Below are 16710 nucleotides of genomic sequence, written 5' to 3' on the forward strand. Positions count from 1 at the left end.
TCCATATCTGCTTAGTTTCAGTGGAGTTGCTTCATCACATACCTTTAGTCTTGGTCCTGGGCTCTATTATTATACCTGAATTGCCCTTCCACTCCAGAAGGAAGCACGATACAGTTCACAGCTTAGTGAAGGATCACAACTGTGTTATAAGAACACATAGATGTGACGTGAGCTGGAAGGTCTTTCATTATAATAAACCCACCTCAACAAGCATGGGCTTTCTAAGTTTAAAGTCAAAGCCAAGATAGCACTTTCCTGGTGTTTAATATAAAAGATTTGTTAAGAGTGCAATCCTCTGACTTCTAGCCTTGGTGCAGACAGACCTGTATACATCAAATGCCAGGTGTGATGTACCTCAGTACTCACCCATGCCTTGTGCCTGGCTTTTCATCAAGATGGTCATTTTCAACCACTAAGAGGGCAGGAAGGAAGCTGAGGCACCATTGGCTTGAACCTTTTCCCCTCCCTGCCCCAGCACAGTCCTTTAACCATTACTGAGACTGATTTCTGACCCTTGAGATGCAGCCACTGTGATTACCTCTCATTTGGGGGACAGGGAGGAGGATATGAATTTGGAGTTCCAGCTCTGAGGCTACAGCTCTGAAGTTTCCTAGGACTCATTAGGCAATGTCAGGAGGCCACAGGAGTGAATCGTGCTTTCATTTACTTGTTCACCTTCAATGGTGTGACAAGGAAGTAGCTGGGAACTTTGCTTGGGTTTCTCCCCTGCACCATCCAATTTCTTTGAAAAGGATGCCATTTCCAATTAAAGATGGATAACACAGATTGGGTGTTATCGTATATGCCTCAGTACTAAATGTTGATTTTTTCCACTTACATAATATGTTGTCAGGTCTGGAATCCTTAAGTCTGGATTCTCTGTCTAAATAGATGGCACTGGGTTCTAGGCACAGCAAGATAATAAAAGTTTTTCCTACAGTTGCAATTGTCAGAGAAGTATGTATGTTTGTATTTATTTATTTATTCATTCATTTGTTATATTTCTATCTCACATTTTTTGCTTGCAAAGTTCTCAGGACAGCTTTTACAGTTGTCCTCCTCTTCTCAATGCTATTCCCACCACAACAACACTGTGAGGTAGGGTGGGATGATAGTCTGTGACTGGTCCACTGTCATCCAGTGAGCTTCATGCCAGAGTCAGACTAGAATCCAGATCTGCTGGATCTCTAGTCCAAGTCCTGGTGAAACCCAGATTTTAAAATTGGGAAGGAAACATTCATGTGGTGGGCTTTCATAGAAAAGTTGATTCCTTTAAAAGTCTGGATCAATTACTTTCCCACCACCCCATTATTGGCTTTGTGTGCCAAATACTGTTTGCCTGTTGAATGGTAACATAACTGCAACACAGTTGGAATTTAGTTTGGCCCTGCTACTTTTACAACTTTCCTTCACTATTGAAAGCCCTGATAGAGGCGTATCAGTTATATCAGCTCATGATTTGTGCTTGTACATATTATCGGTGAACAAATGATAAATAGGGTCTTATTCAGGTATAAGAAACTATTCTATTCTGCATAGTCAGTGGATTACTCCAGAAGAGTTAATGGATATTTTGTTTTATGTTTATTGGGTACACAAAATTATTTTAAATAAAGGTGGCCACCTAGCCCTGGGGACTTTCATTCTTTTTCCTGCTTCCCAGCTGATACTCCTTCAGTTGGGCAATGGGAAAAAAGGCTATTTCACCACTACTAAGCAGCATAGGAGTAATTTAGCAATAATTACTAAGCATTACTAGAAGCAATAATTTTGGTATCGTTGCATTGGTATCACTGGGAGTGGAGATTCGTAATATAATCCCCTATCCCAGATTTCTATTCCTGACCCATTAGGGTTGTTGTAAGTAACTAATTTTTACTTATGTGACAAGATCTAATCTTCTCTAATCAAGCCACTTACTATATCAGTTCAATGTCATAGTCAGTTCAATGGACTGTGTGCATATGTGTGTGTATTGCTGCAAAATATGAACATCAAACAACCCCCTACCTGACTTGTAATATTAATTATTGCTGTTCAAGTGAGATAAACAAAGATGCAAAACAATTTTTAAAAGCTGGGGAAGAATAGAAATGTTTGACTATATTTGAGGAACTTGTAACTGCTGTTCTCTTTCATTCATTAAAGTATGCAATTCGTTTCAACCTAACTCATGCAACCAGACATTAAAAATGGTGCTTTATTTTCTCTTGAACTCACTCTGCAATCCTTCCAAAGCTACATTATAGTATTTCATAAAAGCTTTAAAATGCAGGTTACAAAGGCCTCACTTTCCCTCCATTGTCAAATAAGTATATACTTGAAAAGTGAAGCTTATCAATTTATAGAGCAAATGTGTCTTACAATTAGGGTGGCCATGTGTTGTGCCTCACAGAGGACAGTCCTCAAGTTAAAGGACTATTAAGGGAAAGTCTTCTATTTAAAGGACTTCCAGTCAAAATTCAGAATAAAAATAAAGAATAGAAGCTATATGTGTAACAGGATAGAAGGATGTATAACAAATTCATCTCAGTTTGTTAAGGAGCAGAACTTATTCTTAGATAGTTGACAACAACAGAGTTCTGTTTATAAAACTAGAATTTCTTTCTCTTCCCAAACTGCTCTGACCCATAATTTCCCCACAGGTTTCCAGAGTAGATTTTAGGAATATGTTACAAGCTTCAGCTCCTTTCCTGCTTCCACTCATGGAAACTTTCCCCTGGATATCACCCAAAGAATCCAATCTAGCATTTCATCCCAGCAGCAAAAGCAGAAGTGGAGATCCATTCAGGACAGTCCAGATGGCAAGATGGGAAAGTTAAAAGGCCATTATACCAATTTGGTTCTACTACAGCCCCCAACACCACCCCTACACTGCTCAGAAGTGTCTTCCAACCCTCTGGAGAATCTGGGGGGATTGCATAAGGAAGGTAGAATCAACAAAAACAAGCATGTTCACTGTCCCACCAGTGAACATACCCTACTGAATTAGAACCCTTCTGCAGACAAAGGGATCTCTTCTGTTCACAGGAAAAAAATTCTGAATTCAGGCCAAAGAACCATAAGAAGACAGAGATAGGCCTTGTAGTTGTATTCTATGAGGTACCATTTGCAGCAAACTGAGAATGTAAAGTCTTCTCTGCTATGGTGAGATATATTAATTTATATTTAAAATGCAGCAATCATACAGTGTTACTGTCTCAGAGTTCTCAGAGAGAATTGGCAGTGATGGGCAGATGAGTTTGCAGTTCGAGGTTATCAAGTGAAGGTACTGAAACAGGGCATGAGAACCAGCTTGACTTCAAAGAGAAGAGAAACATTTTGTAACTGGGTGGGGAGGAGACTGAGAGGAAGTTCCTTGACCCTGCAGGGAGATGATGGGTGAAATGATTAAACCAGTTAAGATGTCTCTGATGTTCTTGCCATCTATTATCAAGCAGCAGACACCATGCTGTGGGTAAAATAGATTTAAACATAAGGAATGAATGAGCATTTTCATTCTCGCTCTCTCTCGCTCTCCTACATATCCCAAATTATTGATAAACAATTTTCTCTTCTTCGTATAACCTTAGATCTTTTAATTACTAAAATCAGATTTTTTAAAAACAAAGCTTTTCCTAAATTTTGGGTGACACTTCGTTAAATTGCATTCTGAGATATGACTGGATTGATGGGGGAATTGCTTGGGATATGGAATGCTCAGGTATCCAAAGGTGGCAGAATATTCTGGGAGAGTGGAATTAAGCGGAAGGAGCAATCAGTCAAACAAAAGTACTTTCATTGGAGTGTGTATTAAAGTGGAGTCGGATGTGAATGTTCTCTTAAGAAAAGTCTTATATCAGATCTTAGATTTTGTAGGTTTCCATGGAGGAAGAAGTCCATACCCTAGTAATATTGCACTTGCTAACATTAATAATCCTGCTATTTAACTGTTTCCTTTATTCTATTCTAAATATAATCTGTTGAATTCTTAGCATGGATGGGTGGCTGGCTGGCTGGATAACTCCATGGAGTCACAATGCTACAGCATCTGTAATGTGTACAAAGGAAATGGGATATACACCCGCTAACTGATTTTTTTTTTTTGACGCTTGGGTCCACATGTAAACCAGAGGTTCCTCAAGTGGATTAAGTCATGAATACAACTATGAACAGGACAGCCCCTGGATCCACAGATTTCTTTGTCTGCAGAAAACTCCATGGGGCTTTGGCATTTGACCAATACCTGCATCTTGATTTCAGACTAAGCTGTTTCTTTTTACTAATAAGAAGGCAATTAATCATTTGCTATTTATGTCAGGTACTACTAATTATATATTATGATGGTTCACATACTTAGGGAACAAGCCCCAATTTATATGTTAATATAGCACAAGATTTTTTCCAGAATGAAAGATGAAGATGGTGCAGAAGAGAGCTTATGGACTTGCTGAGCTGGTTGTTTTGTTTTTCTTTCCCAAGTATTCAGACTTTCAGCAGAGTAAGCATATAGCAACTTTTATGGATCAAGTCAGTGACAGATGAAATGCCCAGGCTACACAGGATTTACTTTTTCAGCAAAAATAACATTCTATCTGCCACAATGATAAGAAATTGAAAGTGTTGTTTGAATCTGCTGCTTTGTATAGTTTTATGTTAAATTACAGTCCACCATAAATGAAAAATAGCTATTCCAAATCTAAGGTTTCCCTTGACAGCACATGTGATCAAAACCTGAATGACAGTGTTAGCTGCATTGTTGCACTTATTAAATGTGTCAGGTTCTGTTTTCAGTTGACATATTTAATTATTTATTGATGTAAGCTACTTGCACATCAGAAACCATAAGATAAACATCTTCATTAATGATCCACATGAGGAAGTGCAGGAAATAATAATCAAATTTGCAGACCACACAACATTGGGCTGAATAGCCAACCTGGAAGACAGAAAGAGGATCCAGGGCAATCTAGATAAGCTGGAATGCTAGGCTGAAATCAACCTTTGTCCCTACTGAATTTCATTCTGTTGTTTTCAGCCCAACCTATCACAATCACCTTGAATCTTCTTTCTGTCTTCCAAGGTGTTTGCTATTCCAGCCAGTTTTGTGCCATCTACAAATCTGATAATCATTCCCTGTACTTCCTCATCCAAATCAGTGATAAAAATGTTGATTTGTGAGTGCTCATGAAAGATACCTTCTCAAATTGGGAACAGGTAACAAGTGGGCTGTCACAGGGTTCTGTTATAGGCTCCGTGTTCTTCATCTCATGGTTTGTAGCCAACTGTGGCTCCACCAGATCATTGTTCCTTCTAGTCAACTTTTTGTTAGTTTGTTAATCAGGGTGTCATGGAGCACTTTGCCAAAAGCTTCATTAAACCCAAGATAAATTAGGTCCACAGCATTCTGTCAGTCCATCTGGGAGAATACCTAGTCAAAAAATGAAATTAGATTTGTCTGGCAGAATTTGTTCTTGACAAATACATGTTGGACTTGCTGGCCTCGAGTAATCATTGCATTGTTTTCAAGGTGTTTGCAGACTGACTGCTTTATGATCGGCTCCATAATTTTCCCAGGGACTGATGTCATTCTGACTGGTTTGTAGTTCCCTGGCAATTATTTCTTTCCTCTCCTGAAGATAGGTACAATAGCCCTTCTCCAGTCATATGGCACTTCTCCTGCTATCCATGAATTTTCAAAGATGATAAACAGTGATCCTGAGAGTTCTTCTACTAGCCCCTTTAAGACTCTAGGAAGAAGTTCAACAGGCCCTGGGTTTCTGAACTCATCTGACCCAACCAGATGATCTATAGCTATTTTCTTGTCAATCTTGAGCTGTCATGATTATATCATAGCTTTTTGTGAAGCCACATAGGTTTTCTCTGTAGTCTTCTACAGTTCTCCTTGTTGGAATTGTTCATTGTTGAGCCTTTAGAATATTGCTTGCTTGCTTCTCACCCAGTTTGGACTTCTAACACATGTTAGGAATCACTTGAAGGGTCTGTGTTTGCCAGAATTTGTATCCCAACAGATATCAGGGCAACTGAAATCCTCTTAAAAACAACAACATGCTTCCTTGGAACACTGCAATTTGATGTTTGAAAGTTTAATCCTTGTATTCTCCTTGACTGGATGGCCAGTAATAGAGTATATATTCTTCTTATTCCTTGCTCTATTTAGATTAATCAAAATGCTCTCTGTGGGGCTACTAGGCTCAACCTCCTGCATGTCTTTGCAGAGATATGCATCTGTAACACATAGTGTGACTTCATTCCTCTTCTGTTCCTTCTGTTTTTCTTGAATAGGTTATATCCTTCAGTTGTTGAATTCCAGTCATAACAGTCATCCCTCCAAGTTTCAGTTATGCCTATCCAGTTGTATTTGCCTTCATGTATGAAGAGTTCAAGTTCAAGTTGTCCAATACTCTGGGCATTGAAGATTATGCTCTGGCCTTTTTCCTACATTTTTGGAAACAATTGTTAGACCCTGCTAACCCAACTTTCTCTATTGCAGTCCATAAGTCTTTGCCAGTTGATGTTACACCTAGATGTACACCTTCCTCCCCTGTAAGATTCTCCTGATAAGCTTCTTCATGCTGTGGCCAAACGTATCCTTTCCTTGTGAGGTGTAATCCATAGCCTGCAAGTAGTCCATCTTCTAGGGTTGTAGCCTGTAGTCCTAAAATCCAGATCTTTCACTTCGGCACTACCTTTGTAGCCAGGCATTCATGAAGAGTATTTTTTTTTGTTTATTTCTCTTCTATGGAAGATAAGGACCGAAGAGAAGACTATCTGGGCATTCAAGACTATTGATTGGAAGGATTAAAAAGAAGATTGTCTGGGCATTCAAGACTATGAATTGGAAGGATCGACGAGACTATTTGGGCCCCAAAGTTCTTAATTTTATTCCCTAAAGCTTCAAAGTCTGATGCAATTTCCTCAAAGCCCCTTTTGTCATTTGTGTCCACATGTATGAGAAAGAAGGGATGTGTATCAGGTTGTACAGTAGGTTGTATGAGCTTTGGTAGTTATTATTTATTGACCTGTGCTGCAGGGAGACAGCATGGTGCAGTGTCAGAATCATGTCCACTTATCCTGACCTCTCCCTAAATTCAGTCTTCATATACCCTTGGTTCTCATCTGCACATAAATTCCAAAAGCACAACTTGTACCCTGCCAAAAATGGCTTAGCTTGCATTTCTCTCTTTCTCTCTTTCTTTCTCCAGCCCCTTGTCCATGGAGGGTTAATTAAATGCTGCCTCTATTAAAATGTTTTGAACTGCAGTTATTTTGATAATGCATTGTTAGTCTTATTTGTCGTGTTGTTTTATTTATTCTTTAAACTGTGAGCTGTCATGAATACAGTTTCAGTAGAAATGTATTTTCTACATTATTGTAATAAATAATCAGTGGGAGTCTTGTCATTGATTCCAGGCAAAGTCAGTGGCAACTGTCACTGATATTACACAAATGGACACATCCCCCTACCATGATGTTTTGCACTCTGTTCTGTTGCGGTATTTCCCCAAAACTCTTGAAGTGCAGAGGCAGATAAGTGGGCTGGGCACATGAAGGAGGCTCTGGCAGCTTCATCTTCATTTTCATTCTTTGGTTGAAATTGTCAAAACTGTCACATTTATATTTACAGCTTCCCCCCAGTTTTTAATTTCATTTGTTTAATTGTACTATAATTTCCACTGACAAGGTTTTATTCATTTATTTTGACATTACTATTGACATTCACTGAGATTGTTTCACCATCTCGATACATATCATAATGGAATCTCAGCAGGAGATCCCCTCGGTAATCTCACTTTATAATTAAGGATGCCATGCCCGACCTTCTATTCAAGCTGGCACAGCTACTGCAGAGCTACTTGGCATGCATCAGCATAAGTGCGCTTTTGTGCCAGAAGTGTTTTAAGCTTAGACTTAACAATTGCTGAAAAGCAATTTCTATGTATCGGCTATTATTAATAACTGCTACTGGTAGCTGATAAATAGTGCTTTTCATGTATCACAATGAGACAGGGAAGTTTAGTCATAGGAATGCTCCACTGAGTCCAAATGTGCAATAATGAATCTGTGATGGGGCACATGTGAGCCACACAATGGCCTGATTCAGTGGTAAAGATTTTGATCCAATCACTTTCATCAAAATACCAATTATTGTGTATCAGCAATTTGATATTTCAAAATATCAGTGGTCAGCTATCAAATAATGAAATCATGGGTTATGAGACTGAGAATGGGCTATATGTCTGTGTGCCCTCTTCCCCTCACCTTACTTTCTATCAATCTTTGTGCTTTATGCTCTTATACTGGTTTCTTTAGCAACAATTTCCCTTGACGGATGAACCAGAAAACTAGTATAAGCACTGTTTACAAAAACTGGATCTAAAATCAGGGCAAAACTATGGTGTATCAGTCTAATGTCAGTATCTATGAACTGGACTCTGTCATGGAGCATATGGATATATAATTGGTGTTCGTATTGTGTTGCTTTTATTATTACTTCTGTGATCTCTTTATGCTTTTGTATGCATGTTCACCACCTTGATACATTTATGGAAGTAGATATATAAATCTGAATAATAAATCAATAAAACATCAATGAAATCCTTATACAATTTTTATTGTTCTATGTTTATTTGTGTGATCTCCATGAGGCAATAATGTATCTGAATAATACATATCTGAATATGTATCTTGAAGTATTTTTTCCTGCAAAGTTCTGTGTAGTAGATAGATGTTGATGTTCTGAAGACAGCAGAATAGAATATCACTTCTAAATGGTTAGATGGGACTGGATCAGATAGATTCAATTCTGATTGGGTGAAGATTTTAGCTAGGTCTAAAGGAGCAGTTGGGAAATGACAGTTAAAATATGACAGTTGTCAGCTAAGTGAGTCAGTAAGTGGAGAGTGAAGAAAGAGTTTCATTTGTGTGTGCTGTTTATAGAAAGACTAAAGGAACCTAACGAAATGGTGAATAGCTGAGGCCTAAATATTAAGCTAGTCCGACACAGTGTGATAACTACCTGTTGCCAATGAAGATCACTTGCAAAAGGTAGGTGGCTGTGTTGTGTCAGGATGATGTACAAATCAATAGGTATAACCTTCATAAGCATATCCATATGTGCATTACATATGTGCATCCTTGAAATGTAGCAACACTAACTAGGCATCTTCCAGAGAAAGCTAATTGCTACTTGGCAGATAACAGCAGCTCAAGCAAAGAACAATTCACACCAACCCATTCTATCCTCTTCCTTTTCTATGTAATAGCATCCCATTCCCCACCACACGACTTCCTTCAGAGCATCTTCTTTCTTCTTTTGTATACAGGTGGGAAAGATCACACCATTGTAACTTTTTACTTCTGTAACCTATTAGAAAGCATTAACTGTGTTATGTGTAACATTTTAATGATCAGTGTAACAAAGGGCTAACTAAGGACTGCTCAGGTGCACCATCTGGAATGATTCATTTGAAACCAGTTATTTCTGAGAATAAGTCTTTTAAAAGAAAACCTTCCCTTGTGTATTTTGGGCATATGCACACCAGGACATGGACCATTGGGTCAACTAGGAGGTTGCTCTAAGATTTTGCCAGAAGAATGTTGTACAAGCAGGCAATCATAAACCCAATAAATGCATCTAGCAGAAATGGTTGACTTCTCAAACATGTATGAATGATTCCCCTGTTTCTTTTCTGAACCCAGCCCAAAATCTCCCAAAACGTTGGATTCTGCTTTGTTCCTGGCTTTTGTGTCCAGCTATGATTATCAGTATCTCTTGTTTCAGTGTGTTCAGTGTGTTATCTGTTTTTTCTTGCATACTTGCAGAAAGATTGGTGATTTTACCTTCTTCAGTATCTGTGATTGGAACACCAATTTGAATGATGGTTATATTGATAGGTTTTCTAAGAATTATGATTACTATGATTTGATCAGACTTTGTCTTGTATCTCCTTACTGCCTATGCAAAATCTTGCTTCAATATTAGAGTCACTCCATTTCTTTGGTTTTCTCATTTCCAGGATAGAAGACTTGGTGCCTGTCTGGCTAAACATGTCCTATTTCAGTGCACTTGCTCAATTACACAAAGTACTGCAATGATTAACTGTTCATTTCACACCCCCATTGACCAAAAGGTTCATGTCTTGGTATGCATATGCTCAAAATACACAATCAGGGAGGACTTTCTTTTAAAGGATTTATTCTTGTGAATAACCAGTTATCAACAAATCATTCCAGATTTGTGCCTAAGCAGTCCTCATTTGATCATTAAAGGGTTACATGTAATACAGTTAACACTTTCCAATAGGTTACAGAAGTAAAAAGTTGCAATGGTATGAACTTTCCTGTTTGTATACCAAAGAAGATGCTACAAAGGAATGAGGAGGATGGGATGCTATTACCCAGAAGAGAAGTTGAACAGGGTATGCTGGTGTGAATAGCAGGTTCAGAGTGCATTTCTCTAATAACTGAATAATGACACATATGTTAGACATTGGATAAAAGATCTACCAGGTATTTGTTTCTATGCACACTTTAGTTGGGATAGCTGTCTGTCTTCAGGAATTAACATTCTACTTAATGTTAGATAATATTGCATGTTCTGTTGGATACTATGGACCTCACCCCAGCAGTCCTAAAAATTGCCAATAAAGAACAGTGAAGGGTGTCTCAAATATGTTTGCAAATTTTATTTGTATTTTTGGCCCTGCTCAAGTGCACAAGAGCAAGGATTGGCTGTCTTTTCTTTTGCACAATTTTCAGCTCCTTGAGATTTGTGCCATTTGTTCTGGTTTAATATGCATTTTGTGCTATTGCTTTGCTTGAGATTTGTGCATTTTGCCATGTTTTCTGGTTTGCCCCAAGATTTTCACAATTTTCCCCTCTATAGTACTCCTTTGCCATGACATTTGTGTATGTTTCCCAATCTGGTTGCTATTCTGTAACCCGTATCTATGAACTGGCCCATCTTTTCAGCTTGATTGTGTATAATCCCAAAGTTTTACTGAGAATGCATGACTCAGATACACTAATGCAGGACACTGGTTCTCACATTTTCTGGAAGAGATTCATTCGTAGAGGCTTTTACCCTCCTAAAGTTGGACCATCCATGAATTTGGCAATCTGAACCTTCTGAACTGCATGCCAATTTAATCCTGTGATTAATAAATCCAGCCCTGGAATATGGTACAAGTAAGAGCCAGGAATAAGCAAGCTGAATGGATGGCTGAATAATGAGCAGTAACATAAACCAGATGACAAAAGGGAATAAAAGGCACAAGTACAAAATGAACGCAGATAATTCCCAGGTTGGCTAGGCAGACTCCATTCAAAGAACAGTTCTTCCATACACAAATTGACCATGACTATGAATGAAGCCTTTTCCAGAAATGAATATTGAAATGCTTGCTGTTCTAAATGAGAATTTTATTGGCATTTCTGACATACTCATAGATATGAATAATAAACACAATGCCAATAAATTCCAGTACAATCAGAACAGTGACATTTTACACAATGCATGACACCATATAATGCATAATCTCCCTCCTAATTATCATGGTGTCCTAAATGACAATAATGATAAATAGTAAAAGAAGATATATTTGGGAAAAGAAATTCCCCTTATGAGGGCAGTGAAACAGCAACCTTCACAGCAGAAAATAAAACCATCATCATTACCACCCCCACAACAAGCAGCTCTTTCTCTCTTAAATTCCACCAGTGATCCCTTCATTTCCTTCACTGTTCCTCATTCATTTTTATTGTGTAGGTGTGTCATAATAAAGTATGTTTAGGAAGCCATTAATATGCATTGGCTGCAGGCTAGCATTTTTGGTTGCATCTAAATTCTGTTTAATATTCCAAACACACAGGAATATATACTGAATTGCACTTCATCAGAATGCAATTTCTTAAAACGAATCAAAAACACTTTTCACCTTATGTTTCATTTCAGGCTCAGGCATTTACCAGAGCAAAACCCTTCCAGCAGGCAAAACTCTGTTTGTCTTGTTAATAATTATTAATATTCAGAAATATTAGTTAAGCCATAGTTGTTGTTCTGTGCTATTTGGTAACCAGTATTCAATATTCCAGTGCAAGGACTTTTCTAAGTAAAATGACAAAACACCTTCTCAAGAACCACACAACTGTTGCTGTTTTACTAGATATGATTAACTGGTGCTCACAAATTACTGGATACAAGTTAATTCTCCTATGGAACATTTTTGGTTCTGAATCCTTCCAAAGATGTTAACTTCTCAAGAGCAATGAAGACATTGTGTTTCAAAGTTTACTAATGTCATCTTTATGAGGAGTCCACAGTGCCCCCCACACACTGTATTTTAGGTATAAGGTTAAAATAGAATGCGCTAGTGGAACAAATGTTTATATTGTATTAAGACATATCTTGGGACGCTGGAATTGGTGCACACACACACATATATATCTGTGCAGTGCACAAGGAATAGCACTTGCCGCAGGTTAGCTGCTGAGTCAGACCTGGCAAAACACCAAAAAAGTGAATGATGCCAGCACCATCTTTTCTACTGTGCAGTGCCTAGATAGGGCAAGGATCAACTGCTCAAGAAACTTCCTTATAGAATAAGTACTGGGAGGCTTTGTCGGCACTCACATCTCCCACTGTCACTTCTCCTGCTATGGCCTATCCTTTCCACCTGCCACATACTTTTGAAAGATAGGGAGCATTTCACAGGATACACTCACACAAAGGGGGGGGGGAGGTGTAGGTGTGGGTGCATTTATAGGTTCATCACCTTGAAGCTAATTCCAGTTAATGTCTGTATCAGATTGTGAGCTTTACTCTTCACGTGCAATTCCATGTATATTTTCATATGCATTTCTCAACATGTACAGCATGTACCTAGCAGTTGTATACATTTGAAAATGCACACATTTTTATTCTAGTTTGTAAAGTGTTTGCATGCTATTTTCAAAAGTAGACATTTTAATACACATTGTCAAAAGTGTATACACAAGTTAACGCACAAAAATATATCTTTTAGGAGTGCATGTTTGAGTTCGTGCTGAAAGCAGAGGGTTGAAAGAAGATTAAGTTACCATGCCCTCAGTTGCAAAGAAAAATGGCCCTTTCTCCACCGTATATTATCTTAGCTTTTATTTTTGTTTTTCTTACTAATGTTGGTGTTATACCTAACATAGTATTATGAAACCCAGTGAAGCATCTGTCATAGACTCAGTAATATTATCTATGAGGTTTAAATTTAATTTAAAGGGAAGGGGGTAGTTGTGGATCTCAGTTTGGAAGTAACATTGGAAAGATGAACTAATATTCACCTGCTTGGATGAAGATGAATCTCTAGTCTCCAAATATTTGTTGCTTGTAAAGTTATTGCAAGATGCTTCACATCAAGTAGAAGCATTTTCCCGCATTCTTTTGCATATATATTTTCTCCTCCAGTCAGTCTAAGGGGAGTTGCAAGAATCATGTAAACACAGCAGTGAAATTCTGTTCTAAATTATCATCACTGAAGAATAAGTATTCTTAGCATATGCATACTTGCTGAAATGGGAGAAACACTGAAATATGAAATTGCAGTAAATTCCAAGTGATGGTTAAGCAATGCTAAAGCAACCAGTAGAATATAAAAGCAGCTGTAACTACTCTGACATTTTAGGGAGTACAGATAGAATTATTTGATCAGTGTATCAAAGAGATGAGAATGTCCATCAGTAAATAGGATATACCATGTCAGAGTGTTTCTCCATCTACCTAGGTACTGCCTATTTTAAAGGTAGTAGCTCTCAAGGATATCTCAAGGATATCTCATCTCCTTTACACCTGAGATACCAAGGACTGTGTTTGGGCCCTTCTGCAGGCAAAGCAAGGAGGTGGCCCTCTCTGCTCCTTCCATATGATGCCTACATCCTCCAAGTTTAGAGTGTCACAAGCATCCCCATGGGACTGTGCCTGAAGAAAGTCCATACTCAGTACAGGCTGGAATATGACCTTCTAATTAGTAATATTAGGAAATCACTCACTCTCTCACACACACATTGAAATGTCAAGTCTAGAGAACTGATAGTACAAGCACTTTCAGAACTTTCAGAATACATAAGACAAATGATTTTGGAAAATGCTGAAGTATTTGGGACATACAGTCTGAATGCCACCTGGACCAAACTCCAGGTGGTCCATGCATCAAGTGTGAGAAAATTGGCAAAACTCATTAGTGTTCTGTATAACACATTTTTATATACATTGATAATCTTTCTATTTGTGTGTTTTGTCTCCTTTCATATTTGTTAATTTTAAATTGTGTATATACATGTATAAATTGTACAATTACATCTGGAAATGCAACAATATTATATGTATACACAAATCATAAAGAGAGATGGGGAAGGGCTTAAATATAGGCAGCAAGCAGAAAGGAAGTATAAACTGCTTCTTTAAAAAAGGAGTCTTAAGTGCTTTGCATCAAAATGTATATAAGCAATATAAAAACAAACCCAAAATAAGAAATAATTAAAAACTTTAGGAGTATGGTAATAAAACAGGATAGTAATATAATCCATTATAAGACAGGGAAATCTACAAATCATGTTGCAAGCCTGAAAATGTACAGACATTAAAGACAGATTATACCCAGCTCTATGACTGATTCTAGGAGTGATGAACTGGGTACATTCATTTAATGATTGTAAGCCGTCCTGAGATGCTATGCATAAAGGACAGCATATAAAAGTCTTAAACAAACAAATAAATTCTGGCCAAAACAAGCTGAAATGAATTTCTCATGGATGCCTATAGAGAACTGGATACTGCTTCAATTGACAGTCTCACAGTACTGAATGCACTGTTGCTATCTTCTGGTACATTAAAATGGCTAAAATTCAGACTAGCAAAGATAATTTGAAGTTAGGGTCCATGCCAGCATCACACAGATGGACAAACAAGCTGTCCTAACAAAACAAAGTCACCCGAGATGCTGTTTGAAACATCACTGTGAATATCCCAGCAAAGAAATGACAGCATGATTTACTGGGAATTATTATTTTTCCTATTCACAATATTTTGGCACAAGATGTCCAGACAGATATGCGTTTTTTTCCTTGAGCCTAGAATTTTGGGGGCAGAGGAAATGGGACACACTAATCACTGTGCCACCTAATTAACAAAGCAAGCAAGCAAGCAAGCAAGCAGATCTCAGTAAAAGGGAAAGAGGCAACATAGGCAGAATGTATAGGATTAATGGGGAAGGGACCTTCTGGAACTCCATAGCCTGCTTCAGGATATCCAGAATGATATAATGTGACAGTGATATTTCCTATAATAGGGTACCTTAGCCAGAAAGCATGATTGCATGTGAGAGAGGAAAAGATGGAGGATTACATAATGATAATTATAACAAGTGTCACTGTATATCACTTACTGTTTAAATAGGCAAGTAAGCTTTCTGAGAAGGCCATTTCTTTTATAGTGCCCCTGCACTGTGTGTGTGCATGTAACATTGTTATTCAGAAGAAATTACATTTTCTTTTCAGTTACACAAATACATTTTGTCATGCCAATATGAGACCTCATGTGCTCCTAAAATAGTCACTATCCACCCGGGTGACAGTCAGATGCTTTGATTGGAGCATGAATTCAGTTTACTCATTGCTTGTCACTGTCCTTTTCTAGTCAAATGACAGGTCTACAGACCAGAAAGTCAATTCCATCATTTCTTTTCTTTTAATGCTGAAAAGGATTTGTCCTGATTTTTTTTACTTGTACAAAATTCAGGACATGTCATTCTCCACTAGGAGCCACATCCAGGCATGTTTAAAGTAAGGATGGATAAATTGCCTGTTTCACTTTCTATGATCATCACCTTTCTCTAAGCACAGCTTTGTTTCATCTCATATCTGCATTACTTCTTGCATTTTCTCAGAAAATATGTGTACTAAGGCATATATGCATTTTCATTCACATTTGCATATGCTCACAATTTTGTATACATTTTTTTCACTAATATATATGCCCCTGCAAGCCATTTCCCCTTGGCTTCCATTTCTTGATGGAACAACTGCATTGTAAAATTCTAAGAAGTATGGAATCTGCAGGGTTATTTTTTTTTCAAGGCATCTATTCAGTTGAGTGGGATGGTGTAAATTGGTGTCCTGCAATGGCAGAGGGTTGGACTGATGGCCTTCTTGGTCCCTTACAACCTTACTATTCTATGATTCCATGATTTGCAATATGTATTGGGAATCTACAATTAAAATAAGTCTCAAACACATTTTCCCTCATCCTTAGTGTCGTGCTGCATAATTCTAACTTTGCCTATTGTGCTGAAGGACTATGACATATCCTCAGTTTCTTTAGAGACTCCATTCTACTCTTGGTACCTCAGCATATCAGAGAAGCACAAGTAAAGTAAAATCTAAATGACCATCTGCATATCCCACCTTTATCATTGGAATTAACACCATGATAGAATTGCCCAGTGGATTGCTAGCTGTTACTACCAATTGAAGAAGTGCAAGATTTGGGAAATGCATGTTGGGTTTTTAGAAAACCCCTGGGATCCAGTTGTGCATACATATTTATTGAAAATAAATACATAAATATGTTAAGCTAATGCATAAAACATGGCACCGCAGACACTTTCAAAGCACAGGAAAGTTTGTGTTAGGTTCCTATCTTGCCCTGTGTCATGAGCAAGTAAGTTCTACAGATGAGCC

This window comes from Varanus komodoensis, unplaced genomic scaffold (genome assembly GCF_004798865.1).
Source record: "Varanus komodoensis strain SLA01 unplaced genomic scaffold, ASM479886v1 scaffold4, whole genome shotgun sequence".
Lineage (NCBI taxonomy): Eukaryota > Metazoa > Chordata > Lepidosauria > Squamata > Varanidae > Varanus > Varanus komodoensis.